Source organism: Gigantopelta aegis, chromosome 4, assembly GCF_016097555.1.
Source record: "Gigantopelta aegis isolate Gae_Host chromosome 4, Gae_host_genome, whole genome shotgun sequence".
NCBI lineage: Eukaryota > Metazoa > Mollusca > Gastropoda > Neomphalida > Peltospiridae > Gigantopelta > Gigantopelta aegis.
The window spans coordinates 51,002,360-51,017,667 of NC_054702.1; the positions used below are offsets into that span (position 1 = coordinate 51,002,360).

A 15,308-nucleotide genomic window follows, 5' to 3' on the forward strand; every position below is an offset into this window, starting at 1 on the left:
GTATTTAGGGAGTGGGTCGGTGGGTTCGTCCAAACCCTCCAGCAAAGCTGAGGTCCTTTTTTCTCTCTCTCTTTTTTGTTATCGTTTGTTTTGTTATATGTATATATGTGTGTATGTATGTATGCATGTATGTATGTATGTATGTATCAAGCAATATTCATCTGTCATTTTGGCATAGAAGTTGCTTTATTATGCCGGTTATTTCCAAGAATTTCAAAACATTTGATAACTAACGTGTATATGTCATTTTGATGATATGACGCACCATTGACAAAAAGGAAATAGGATGCAATTCCTTATGCAATACTTTTTGCTGAAAACGTTTGAGGACTACACCTGTACTCTTAACAGGGCTGCATATGTGTTTGAGATGTTTCGTGATGATACAATTTTAAGAAGGCAATTTGTTTCGTTTTTCATAAATATGTTCATTATTAAAGGAACTAATCATAGTTCGGAGGTGCACGTACCTTTTCTGCTACCAAGGTTATAATATGCAATTGGCTAAATTATTTAACATATACCTCAGGTCAATATCCTTAACTCCTGTTGTATGCTAGAATTTCATTATCTGAAAAACAAAAATAAATAAATAAATAAATAACCTTAATCACAAAAATACACTCTGTAAAATAGTCGAACATCATTGTTTTAAATAAAAAAAATTAAGTTCCAGGCTTTCAGAGATTTCAAATTTTCCGGGGAAACATGCCCCTGGACCCCCATACAAAGCTCGGGTACTTACCGCCCTTAGGCACTTAATATCCAAAAGACCTCAGCAAATACGTAGTCGACCCCCCCCCCCCCCCCCCCCCCGAAAAGCTGGCTACGGGTCTGCTTATTATTCCCATTTATCCTGGACAGCCCGTCTAACTATGTTAGCTCTGAGCAGCTAATGTGCTTTTCGTTTTTGACCCTTGATTTAATTAACTTCTGACATTACGTTTTGGCTTTACACTAAGTATCTGTTGCATATTCCGTTCACCCCAAATTTATCCCTCCTTCTCTGGATCGTTAGACGTTGTGCCAAAAGTGGATTCCTTGACTGGATACAATTAGCATGTAAACGGGAGTTTTCTATCCCATATCCCATTTCGAGTTTGGCTCGCCGCTGTAGATCAGTGTCACAGTGTAGGCTACTTAAGACGTGTCCGGATCGCCGCTGCCATAAACTAAATAAACTGCACGAATTTGTCTTTGCACCCGCACCATGTTTTTTTATTTATTACTGATGCATTCCATCCTAACTAACTAAGGTAAGTCAACTAGGGTTCCAGAAGCAAAGACATGCAGGAAAACCTATACCCAACTATCCAGATAGCCTGAAGACAAACCAAGTAAGCCTACTAAAATCCTATATTTAGGGGGCGGGAATCAAAATTCTTTAAACTAAGTACCTAGATTGGTGCATATATGTATACAATTGCTACTTGCCACCGTTAGTTTCGTTTTATTGCATTGGTAATAAAGTTAAGTATGCCAAGCACTAGACGTTTTAAACCAATACCTAAACTATAAGGGTTTAACCCTTCAAATTAGATAGCTAGGCTAGTTTAACTCCCCCTCCGTCACTGTACTCAATGCTATACAAAGACGGAGGGGGATGGGTGGTCATGAATGACCGTTGAACTCACTAGAATAGGGACGTAAGACAACAGGTTCAACCTTAACACAAAACTAGGATTCACACACAGACTACACGCTCACTGCATCAGTACACAGGGTGCATTGACTAATGATAACAATGCACACCCGCCCCCATTTAATGGCCCAGCACGTACTCTAATAAGGAACCGGACAAAAGAATACCGGTTCCGAGTACACAATTGCAATGCACCCGGAAGAAGCTGAACAAAAGTATATCGGCCTCCCCCACCCAAACCCCCAATACTTGCTGCTGGTAATAACTTGGTACTTGGTGATGCCTCGACCAGAAGCGGTCAGGCCCTTTATAAGGGCCCTATGAGCAACCTAGGGAGACACCACAGCATCGTAGAGGTCTAAAATATAACGAGCTACTCTCGATTCACTAATATCAAAACCTATATTAGCTCGGCCATTTACCTTTCGACCGACCGTTAAAAATTGCGCCAAATTCCCTCAATCAAAATTGCGCACCCTTTTCTCTTTGGCATTTAACTTCTATAGCACCACCACCACCACCACCACCACCACCCGCCTGCTACCGATTTGATCGGGCTGCTGGTGCTCCCTTGCACCTGCCAGTGCAGGCGATCCCTCCTCTCCCCTCCCCCCACCTTTCCTGTCATGGACGGAGGAGCCGGCCAAGGCCGGTTCTTGTGCCCACGACAGGCGTGCGCTACAACAGCTTGTTCTGAATGTGCACGTAAAACCCTATGACATGACATGATATGCCGCTGCCATCCTGTCCTGGACGGACGAGCCGACTGAGGTCGACATCTGCGCCCAGGACAGGCTTGCTCTGAATGAGCACGTTAAATTCTCTGACCTGACCTGACCTGTCGCTGCCACTGAACGTGCTTGTTCCAATTAGGGTCTCCACTAGTACTCGATCACAGGACTCGAGTACCCGTACAAGTGACACTATGTAGAGCATTAATTTCAGCAGTAACTAATTAGTAATGCAAGTTATATAATATTCATATGATAATGTGCTAGTTTCTCTTTTTAATCTGGCCGTCCATCCGTCACAATACTGAAATACTGAACGCATCAGCCGGTTTCTAAATGCAAATCAATGGCATGATTTCGGATTCATGTTCAGCGCTGGAACTAAGATGCATGATGCTATTTTACTTTATTCTTTAGTTTCATTATCATCTAGTAGTAAATGTCGGGTACTCGGGTCCGCGTCGAGTTTGACCCTCAAGTACTCGAGTCCAATGTACCAAATATTTATTAATTCCCATTTATATATTATTGAAAATATAATGTTTAATTACGTTTACTAATAAAACTGATATATAAGCAGCGTATCAACACACCCAGGCGGTACATCAATAAAAAGCCTTGACCTCACATTTAATCTACCTGTAAGAAAATGGGAGGGGGTCACACCATTTAAGAGATTTAAATACCATTTTTACTACAACCCTAATTTTTATTGAAATCGCAGCTCCATTTTTGGGGGTACCTTGCCGTGATTCCAACCTCTAGTATATACTGCATATAACAACTGTATAACAACTAAAAGAAAGAAAGAAGTGTTTTATTTAACGACGCACTCAACACATTTTATTTACGGTTATATGACGTCAGACATATGGTTAAGGACCACACAGATTTCATGGCTGTCGCCATTTCATGGGCTACTCTTTCCGATTAGCAGCAAGTGATCTTTTATTTGCGCTTCCCACAGACAGGATAGCACAAACCATGGCCTTTGTTGAACCAGTTATGGATCACTGGTCGGTGCAAGTGGTTTACACCTACCCATTGAGCCTCACTCAGGGTTTGGAGTCGGTATCTGGATTAAAAATCCCATGCCTCGACTGGGATCCGAATCCAGTACCTACCAGGCTGTTGACCGATGGCCTAACCACGACGCCACCGAGGCCGGTATATAACAAATAAAAGTGGATTTGTTTATTGGCGATAGATAATTGTATTTGCACAATTGGCACAAATAGGACTAACCAATGTCACATACTACTAATCACAGCGCACCATTAGATTTGACAGGGCGGGACGTAACCCAGTGGTAAAGCGTTCGCTTGATGCGCGGTCGGTCTGGAATCGATCCCCGTTGGTGGGCCCATTGGGCTCTTTCTCGTTCTAGCCAGTGCACCACGACTGGTATTTCAAAGGTCGTGGTATGTGCTATCCTGTCTGTGGGATAATGCACGTAAAAGATCCCTTGCTACTAATGAAAACAATGTAGCGGGTTTTCAATTACCAAATGTTTGACATGCAATAGCCGATGATTAATAAATCAATGTGCTCTAGTGGTGTCGTAAAACAAAGCACAAAACCCCCCAATAGATTTGACAGTTAACCTCGAACTTTGAAACGGAACTTTCTTGTCTGGTACTATGCAACCTGCTCGTCTGCTCGACTCGTGTGTCCTCTATTTTTGTTGTTATTGTTGTTGTTAGCTTATGTCAATATTAGTCCGTTACACAGGGACCGCTTATTTTCATACTATGAAATTTACTAGAAGTTATTTATTTCCGAGCCGATTGATTTGTAAATTGTACACAAAAATAATATGTTTTTGTTATTTCCAAAACACGTTTACTTTTCTTCTTACGTCAAACCAAACAGACATTATTTGCAAATAACATTTTATAAAATGATGGGACGGACTATAAATGGAGTTTTCATTTGTGGTGGTTGCGGCCATTGGGACTAAGGCTTCTCGTTTTGACAGCCTGCACCACCAGGGTGGATCTTTTGTAGCAAGAGTCCTTGTCCCCATGTCATATTTCCGACTGATTTTAGTCGACTCGTTCAGCGACTCGTATGGCAATCGATTGTTTGCGTTTGGTCCCAACCTGTCCTAGCAGCACTCGAAGATTGACTACCCAACTCTTATCTAAGAAGAAATAGAAAGCGGGGTCGGACCCTACTACTCTTTTCCTGACTTTACTTTGTACCATCTCGTACCCTCCGGAGCCGGGCTGTTCTGATGCAATGTTTTCTAAAAGTGCTGAGTGAATATATCAATAGAGGTAAGAGTTTGTTTGTTTGTTTTTCAGGACCGACGAAGTCGGAGTTGGGGTACGTAGGCATTGGCGTAGCGAGGGTTTTATAATGAGGGACCACCCGCATTGCTTGCGTGTGTATGGGGGAGGGGGAGGGGGAGGGTTGATTGAGAAGGAACATTCTCCATGCTCTACGCTGCATATTAATAAGACTGTACAGGAAATATTCACGAGGCTAATTCAGTTCAGTTGATTAATCATAAGAACTGCCCTCTAGTGTGTTGGAGGTGCAACCCCTCTAAAATCCATTGTTTAGCAGATAAACATAGTGCATTATTGTATTGTTTTTAAAGGGGAGGGCCGTAGCGCAGTGGTAACGCGCTCGCTTGATGCGCGGTCGGTTTGGGATCGATTCCCGTCGGTATCACTTTGGGTTATTTCTCGTTCCAGCCAATGCACCACGACTGGTATATCAAATGCCGTGGTATGTGCTATCCTGTCTACGGGATGGTGCATATGAAAGATACTTTGCTACTACAGTGTACTTACAAAAAAGTAGCAGGTTTTCTCTCTAGGATTATATATTCATATTACCAAATGTTTGACACCCAATAACCGATGATTAATAAACCAATGTGCTCTAGTGGTGTCGTTAAACAACACAAACTTTAAAAAATTGTTTTTAATGGGGAACAGCTTGATATTTCTGTAGAAGATTACCAAATAGATAATACATGCTATTAAAAACGTTAATGTACTTCTAGGGGCGGGATTTAGCTTAATCATTTGAGTGCTCGCTTGAGGTGTTTGCGTCGCAGGATCGTACCACCTCGGTGAATCCATTCAAATAATTGTCTTTTTTCTCGTTCCAACCAGTTTTCAAAGACCGTGGTATGTGCTTTCCTGTCTGTGGGAAGGTGCATATGTAGCGGTTTTCATCTGATGATTACGTTTGACATCCAGTAGCAGATGATTAATTAATCAATGCGCTCTAGTGGTGTCGTTAAACAAAACAAACTTTAGAATGTACTTTTAAATACTGTTAGTAGGTGCCCCTTTTAAGCGTTGCACCTCCTCCATAGAAAAATCTTGCATCCGCCCCTGTATGTTATGACAATGTTAACAGATTGCAATATTACTACCTCTCACTGTATATTCACCAAGATTGGCACCCAATTTAGATATAGATAGATTATCTGTATATTTATCCAAAAATCACATTTTTACTTTTATTCAGATAGAAAGTAACATCTTAACCATGAAACTTTTAAAGGTTAATAAATGTGACCTTGTTTCAACCATTCATAATCCACCATCTTTGCATGTAAAAATACCCGCTTCGTTTGAAACGGCTAAGGTTTCCCCCACTGTTATCCTACCAGAAATAGTTGCGCATTTGCTTCACGAAGAATTTAACAGGGTTTTTTTTTATTTTGTACTGGTAAGGTTTTCATTTATTTTGTACTGGTTATTTTCTGCGTCTGTTGAGCGACATGTCATGATCATGGTGTGTTGTATGTGTGTTTTGTCATTTTCTTCTTCAGGTTCTGTTGTGTGCACTATGTCACGTTCAGGTTCTGTTGTGTGTGCCATGTCATGTTCAGGTTTTGTTGTGAGTTCTCTATTATTTTCAGGTTCTATTGTGAGTGCTATATCATGTTCAGGTTATGTCGCAAGTGACTGGATAAAGACCGTAGTATGTGTTGTCCTGTCTGGGGAAGTGCATATAAAAGATACCTTGCTGCAATAGGAACAATGCAGTGGTTTTCCTCGGATAACTATGAGTCATAATTACCAAATGTTTGACATCCAATAGCCGATGATTAATTAATCAATGTGCTCTAGTGGTGTTGTTAAACAAAACAAATAAATAAACTGTCGCAAGTGCTATGTCACATTCATTTTCTATGGTGATTATTTTCTCATGTTCAGCTTTTTGCTATGTTATGTTCAGGTCTTGTTGTCATTGATGTGCCAAGTTCTGTTGTGTATGCTATATATCATGTTCAGGTCCTGTTGTGTGAACTATGTTATGTTCATGTCCTGTTGTGTGTGCTATGTCATGTTTAGCTTATGTTGTGTGTGCTATGTCATGTTCAGCTTCTGTTGTGCGTGCTATGTTGTGCTAATGTTTTGGTGTGTGTGTTGTGTCATGTTCACGTTCAACATTCTGTTGCTTAGCTTAGCTTAGTAACTGGTTTAACGTGTCCATAGTCCATATACCACTAGGGTTTCGAACACACCTAACCAGAGTCCGGTCTCCGATAGGATCGGGGGTCTGACTCAGAACAGGAATAGTCTGTTGTCAATATTTGTTAACTGTAAAGTTAATCAGAGTTCATAGATCTTGCTATCGTTTACGTTGAGGCCACATTCACTTTATTCGCATTTTAACCTTATGTCTGATTACACTGTCTTTTGTTACTGAACTTTGTCCTGGATAACTTACAATGACGTTTGTACGTGCAATATTGTTAATCTATAATGGCTACATTAGGGCAATCCTGTAGATCTTCAAAGGCAGTTGAAAGGCGGAACTTGATCACCGTATCATAATAATTAAATACATGTACATCCAAAATCAGTGTGATTATGCTTGCACTTTGGTCGTATATGCCATATACAACATTATTATGAATTAAAATTGTATCTACAGATACAAATTACATGTTGGAAACTTTGCTTCAATTAAAAACATTTCAAAATAGATATTTGTTTTTCAAGAAAATTCACCAAAACATGTTTATTATTATAATTATCGTGCACATAAAATAGCAAACCATACAAACATTAATGTTACTGCAGTTCCTATTTATATATACAGACACCATTCTTGCCTGTTGCCAAATGGTTCGTTGCATGCAGTACCAAATGTTTTTCTTAAATAGACCGAGCTTTCACAACGACAAAAGTCATATTATTTTTAGGATTCAAGCACATAAAAATATTGACATAATGTATGCTCTATTGTACTTCGCATTTGTAATTTCTGTCACAGACCGATAACAAACAATACATATGTGTCGTATTTGGCACATACGACCTATGTCAGACATAATTATATAACGAACTGTGTTTAAAAAGGGTGTATCTACCGCACACGACCAGTCGTGTTCACATAATGGACAGCAAGCAAATCGGAGGAAAGTCTTTTTTCGTGCAAATTGGTATCTGTGATTCACTTACGACCATTTAAATCCTTCTGTAAGCGATGCAATTAGGGAAACAGCTACGATTTTTGGGTGATAATATGTAATCAGGGATGGCGATTCCGAATATGCAAGTTCAAGTTCTTTATTTGCTTTGAGCTTTACAACTCATCAGCTGGATACATAACATAAATAATACAACATAGTTATACAAAATACACACGTGCAAAACAATGGTGGGTGTGGTTTATATATAATCATGGACAAATGAAGTGATATAAGTTACATTTATTACATTAACTATTATCGTGCATTAACCGATCTCTAATTGCATTCGCTTGCACTAAATATTTGCCTAGGTTATTCATTTCCTTATTGTTACCGGTGGTTAATAACTGTATAAAACGATACACATTTGGCTGCTTATAATAATACATTTTTATATATTTACAACGCAAATCTTTGTATTGTGGACACTCTATTATAAAGTGATATTCATCTTCTGTAGCATTAGCGTTACACAGTGTACATATTCTTTCTGATCGTTCAATGTTTCGACACCTGCCAGATTCTACATTTATGAGCGCATATTCTAATCTTACATATTTCTTTTATATAACGCGTTTCCATTGGCAATCTTAAATATGTTTGTAATCTAAATTCATTTAATAAATGTTGATATAGAAGTCCTCTAGACGTTGTCATTGTTTTGCTGTAACATAATTGCTTAAAAGTATCTAATTTATCCTTTCTTTGATTATAATGTAGATACTGTCGTCAACATACGATAAATTCCAAATATAGTTTAATCCAAGTGAATACAATTCGTGCCTAATGTTAATTAACCAATTATCGTTATAGTGTGCCATTTCTTCATATATACCCCTTAGAATACAATTTGTAGTGTTACGTAATTTTATTCAATATTTAAAAATTCTCAGTTTTCTTGTTATTTGAAGTGGAAACCGTCCCAGTTCGCTATAAACAAATTCGTTACACGTTCATTTTCTTACACCCAATAATCTTTTACAACATTGTATATGTACTTTTTCAACATCATGACCCGAGTGAAATCCGCAAACTTCAGCACCATAACTAAGGATAGAGTTAATATATGTATCAAAAACAGCAAGCATTGTTTCGATATTGAAGAAATTGTTCCTGCATACATGCAAAAAGCACGTTTTAGGTCGTATCTGCCACTTACGACCTTTTAGCTCTCACGCGACGATATATAAAGTAAATAATGGGTAGTGCATATTATGTGTATAGTAACGAATGGGTAATGCAGATTATATGTATAGTAAAGAATGGGTAGTGCAGATTATATGTATAGTAAAGAATGTGTAGTGCAGATTATATGTATAGTAATGACTGGGGAGTGCATATTATATGTCTGTCCCGGAGCAAGTCACTAGCTATCCAGAGACAGGCCCCGGTACGGACATGCTCGAAACTCTAGTAGTATATGAGCATGAAAAAATTATTCAAGTCAAGTCAAGTCATATTATATGTATAGTAATGAATGGGGATTACATATTATATGTATAGTAATGAATAGGGTGTGCAGGTGTTGTTTATAATATTGAATACGTAGTGTAGTTTGTATAATAATGACTGGGGAGTGCAGATTCTATGTATAGTAATGAATGGGGGAGTGTAGTTTATATTTATATAGTAACGAATGGGGAGTGCAGATTTTATGTATAGTAATTAACGGAGAGTGTATATTATATGTATAGTAATGAATGGGGAGTGCAGATTTTATGTATAATAATTAATGGGGAGTGCATATTATATGTATAGTAATGAATGGGGAGTGCAGAGTACATGTATAATAATGAACGAGAAGCGAATATTATATGTATAATAATGAATATGTAGTTTAGATTATGCGTAGTTGGATTAATGAATGTAGAGTTTAGATTATGTGTATAATAATGAATGGAATTTCAAATTATATGTATAGTAAGGATTTTTATTTGTATGCACTATCCCACAGACATGATAGCACATACCACGACCTTTGATTTACCAGTCGTGGTGTACTGGTTAGAAAAAGAAATGGCCGATTTGGCCCACCGATGAGGATCGATCATAATACCAACCGCGCTAGGTTCTGCCCTTGTGCATCGAGAATGTATATACTATACGTTATAAAATATAAATTGTATACGTGATTAGTATCGCACCGGCCTCTGTGGCGTCGTGGTTAGGCCATCAGTCTATAGGCTGGTAGGTACTGGGTTCGGATCCCAGTCGAGGCATGGGAATTATAATCCAGATACTGACTCCAAACCTTGAGTGAGTGCCCCGCAAGGCTCAGTGGGTAGGTGTAAACCACTTGCACCGACCAGTGATCCATAACTGGTTCAACAAAGGCCATGATTTGTGCTATCCTGCATGTGGGAAGTGCAAATAAAAGATCCCTTGCTGCTAATCGGAAAGAGTAGCCCATGTAGTGGCGACAGCGGGTTTCCTCTCAAAATCTGTGTGGTCCTTAACCATATGTCTGACGCCATATAACCATAAATAAAATGTGTTGGGTGCGTCGTTAAATAAAACATTTCTTTTTTGATTAGTATCGTTACTTACAGCTATAGTATAGATCTATGACGTGTAAATTATTGTTTTATACGCTGATATTACCTTTATTTGAACATCATTCTTCTGTTTTGTTACAGCTCGTCTAAAATTTGCTTTTCTTCCTTTGTCTTTCAGATCGTCCGTGTAACTTCCTTTAGTTAAAGCATTATAAACATTATTATTTTTAAACAAACAATGGTTGTCCATGTATATCTAGCCATGTGCATGCAAGGTTGCACTTAACTGGGGTGGGGTGGGTCTGTAGTAATGAGTTTTTTGTTATAAAATATGAACCTGTTTAAAACCAAGCTTTGCAATGTTATCTCCACATAATTCCTGTCATATTAACAGGAATAAAGGGAATCAAGGGATGGGTGAAGAGATTCTGGGATCCATCCAATCACTACGAATGATGAGTTATTAGTTTTATTCTGCAAAATTTTCAAGGGCGGATCCTCCCCTGATTCATATACCAACACCCACGTCTAGATTCGCCACTGAGATTTGTACCAACTTTTACAATGTACACTGGCCATACAACCATCAAAAGCACTCAAAACATATAATTTGTGAGTGCTTAAAAACTTATTATTGCCTACGTGCAATGTGTGTGTGTGTGTGTGTGTGTGTGTGTGTGTGTGTGTGTGTGTGTGTGTGCATATTATTCAGAGTTCATATTATACATATAATACAGACTGAGGGAGTGTATATTACATATATAATATGCACTGGGGAGTGCTTATTCAACATATAATATTGACTGAGGAGTGCAAATTATATGTGACACCGGCGTGCTGTAAAAGGCTTGCCACCTAAAATCATATCTACCTATATCCACTGGGTGTAATGTGTACGCCAGGACGTCTTCTGTTGGCGATCAGTCACGTAACATTTGCAGCGGGGTACACGACAATGTCAGAAAGGTTAGTGATCTTTTTGGACACATTTTTGATATTAAATCAGAAAAAAAGCGAAATTTTATTTTCATCTTCTAGTTTAGTTTAATAACGACCATATATGTGTGTGAGAAAACGGTAGCTGTTATTTTATTAATGTAAAATTAATGATGATCAGTTGAGGGGCCTTCGTTTTCGGAAAACCCCTGTCACACTATTTCCAAAGTATTTACCAGTTCATTTAACATTTGACAGACGTATTTATGTACACATTATTGGGAATAACTAACGAACTTTCACACACAATCTCGCCATTATTAGTTTAGACTTTTATGAGATACATGCTATATGCTACAGCGACAAATCCGTAACCACTGTGGTGTACGGAGTGGTGCTTTTGGCTGTATGGAGTGTTAATGATAACAGATACCTAGGTGTACGGAGTGTCACTGATCAGTATATTACGAAAAAACCCACCAACCTTAAAATAAGAAAAGTTAAAGTTTGTTTTATTTAACGACGTCACGAGAGCACATTGATTTTTTATCTTATCATCGGCTATTGGACGTCAAACATATGGTCATTCTGACACTGTTTTTTTTAGAGGAAACCCGCTGTCGCCACATAGGCTATTCTTTTTTACGACAGGCAGCAAGGGATCTTTTATTTGCGCTTCCCACAGGCAGGATAGCACAAACCATGCCTCGACTGGGATCCGAACCCAGTATCTACCAGCCTGTAGACCGATGGCCTAACCACGACGCCACCGAGGCCGGTTCCTTAAAATAAAGTCACATGATACAATTTACAAGTACATGTATAATTACTTACAACAATCAAAATACAGAAGATCTTAACTAAAGTCAGACTATGTTGCAATGAACCGGCCTCGGTGGCGTCGTGGTTAGGCCATCGGTCTACAGGCTGGTAGGTAAGTTTAATCCAGATACCTACTCCAATCCCTGAGTGAGTGCTCCGCAAGGCTCAATGGGTAGGTGTAAACCACTTGCACCGACCAGTGATCCATAACTGGTTCAACAAAGGCCATGGTTTGTGCTATCCTGCCTATGGGAAGCGCAAATAAAAGATACCTTGCTGCTAATCGGAAAGAGTAGCCCATGTAGTGGCGACAGCGGGTTTCCTCTCAAGATCTGTGTGGTCCTTAACCATATGTCTGACGCCATATAACCGTAAATAAAATGTGTTGAGTGCGTCGTTAAATAACACATTTCTTTCTTTCTTTCTGTTGCAATGAAACAGGACTTTAAGGAGCAGCCGGATGTTATGATGGCGCATTTATCAGGTTAGCCACAAGAGGGCTGAAAGATGAACCTCTAACAATTCTCCAGTTGCCATTTAAGAATTGTAATATTTAGAGGTATATATCAATGAAAATGCTTTTCTGATTTCATACACCACTGCACAGGCATGGAGATTTGAATGGACCTTTAATTCTGACAGTAATAATTAAACTTCAGTGCATGCCTATCTATTGTCACTCCCTCCCCCCCCCCCCCCCCCCCGACACACACATCGACTTGCACACACACTTAAAGGGACATACCCTAGTTTCAACCCGTGAAAATTAACACTAAGTTCAGTTAATCTACAAACCTGTAACAAATTTGGATAAAGTTACAATTGAGTGAAACATGAGTCTGTGACTTTGAAATACCCTCTAAAAACTGACTAAAACTCTACTCCATAACTGTTTCTTCTCAGACGCACGTGCTTTTTTTAAAATATGAGAAATGCATTTTGTGATATTAAAACCACCAGGATGACCAAAAACACGTCGAATGTATGGAAATGGATAAGCTAAACAATAAAATCTAAGTAAAGTATGATTTCAGTTATCAAAAACGGTTCTAATAGTAAAAAATATGTCTTAGTGTTTAAAAACTAGGATATGTCCCTTTAACGCTTCACTTCCATTTGGTCCAAATGCCTTTTGGTTAAACAATAAAATAAACTGTATAAATGAATGAGTGAATCGCTAATCACCTGACTGTTAATCCATTTGGACCAGTCCTCATTTCATTTCATTAATAATATATTTACAGAATAACAGACAACATTTAACAATAACATTTTATAAAACTACTAGAAAACATAACATTTTAGTGAATAATACTTGAGGAATCATTTGAATGTGAATGTTTGATTAATGTTAATGTTATCCGAGTTTAATATTAATAAGAGTTAATATAGTTCCGGAATCACTGGCGTAGCCATGATTTTATATTAGAGGGGTGGGGGAATGTATGTATGTATTATTTTTAAAAAGTTTAATTTTGGGGTGGGGGGTGGGGTGGGGGGTGGGGCATTGCCCCCGAGCCTCCACCCCTCGCTAGGCCACTGACCGGAATATACCTCGCATAATATTATTATTAGTGCAAGTCAGGTTTGGACTAAGATTTATACGTATGTAAGCATGCTTCCAGACCTCATTTCATACCAGTGGCGGATCATGGGGGGGGGGGGGGGGGGGGGTCCACAGGTGTCCCATGACCAAGTGTGAAGTTCCATTTTATTATTATTATTATTTTATTTTGTTTATTTATTTTTTTATTCATCATCCACAAGATATTTGAACTGTCCTGAAAACGCATTTCTGTCTTTATTTCCAAAGTTCCAAGGCAGCATGTCCCCGAATCTCGCAATACATCTCGCATCCTTTGAGAACTCGGTTCATTTATGTTCGGCAAACTCAAACGTTTTTAATTTTATGACCTCCTTACAAAATCTTTGATCCGCCATTGTATTCATTGTATTATGCACTATTTTTTATTATTATTACATCGACGAAGCATATTGAGTATTGAGTGGGCAAGATTGGACAATGGCGCCGTTAGTGATGGTCGTTGATGTCAATCAGATGACAATGTATGGTGGGAACGGGTTATTGTGTGTGTGTGTGTGTGTGTGTGTGTGTGTGTGTGCGTGCGTGCGTGCGTGCGTGTGTGTGTGTCTGTCTGTCCCCTCTGTCCCTCACCCCGGCCTTGCCTTGTTTTATCCGCTTCAAAAGCATCAGTGTTGCGCTACAGGAAATCGTAATAATTTAACAGGGCAGGTGTCTGATCGGTGTTTCTAGTAGTAGCCTGGTTAGTATTACCTGGTTTACTGCTCTAGGTTTTATATATTAAAGGATGACAGCGTCTTTTATGGATTACTTACTCTTGAATGTACTTGGGGTCAGTTGGCGTGGATCATCCGAATGCGTTTCTCTCCTCCCGGCGGTGCTTGGACACGTAAATCTTTCCTGAAACAATCTTGCTTTCTCTACTAAATCATACTAACATTGAATTTTTTTTCAGTGCCATTCTCCTAGTGATGCCAAAATAGGATTTTCTGACATAACTACTTATTATCAGAGTGCCAAGACTGGACCGATCTACGGTTGGACACGACGGGATGGGGGGGGGGGGGGGGGGGGGATGATGGGATGTTGGAAGTTAGGTGCTTTCTTGGGGCCATAGGGCGTAGGCTGGTTTGGCCTTAGGGTTAGGAGATGGATCGGACCTCCCCTCCTCGGCTTCCACCTGTCACACCACCGTTCGGGATATGATTGACATATCTCCTTAACCTCCTTGAACAAACCTTTCCTGTGGGGCCTGGGCCAACCTTTCCGCCTTTGGGCCAACCTTTCCGCCTTTGGGCCTAAATTTAATTGAATCAGTTGTTAATATAATTTATAAATAATTATTTAGATTAGCCCATACAAATTTGCGCCATTTATTCAAAATTGTTATTTTAGTATAAAAAAAATTTTAAATTTATTTATAGGCGCAGTCAAAAATTTAAACCCCCTCCCCATTTAATTTTTGGACTTTCTAAATTCTTTTTAAATAAGTAATTCCTGTCCCGAGTCAGACCCCCCGATCATATCGATGGGCGTGTTTTTTTTATTTTATTGAAAACTATTTTATTGCATATACAACAAGAGGATTGGGCACATGTTTTCCGACTTACTAGGCTCTCTCCTATATACATACAATAAAATGGCGACAATTACTTAATTATAAATATAATAGTAATGTATACATATAACT

General features: G+C 38.9%; 1 long non-coding RNA gene across 1 annotated transcript in view; it reads left to right on the forward strand.

Moving 5' to 3' along the window:
* The first annotated feature begins 4,354 nt into the window (after positions 1–4,354).
* The window catches only part of LOC121372239, a 107,349-nt gene continuing 96,395 nt past the window's right edge, over positions 4,355–15,308 (forward strand). Inside the window, exon 1 of the long non-coding RNA XR_005957902.1 lies at positions 4,355–4,652. This is a non-coding gene — a long non-coding RNA (uncharacterized LOC121372239). The remainder of the gene's footprint in view (positions 4,653–15,308) is intronic.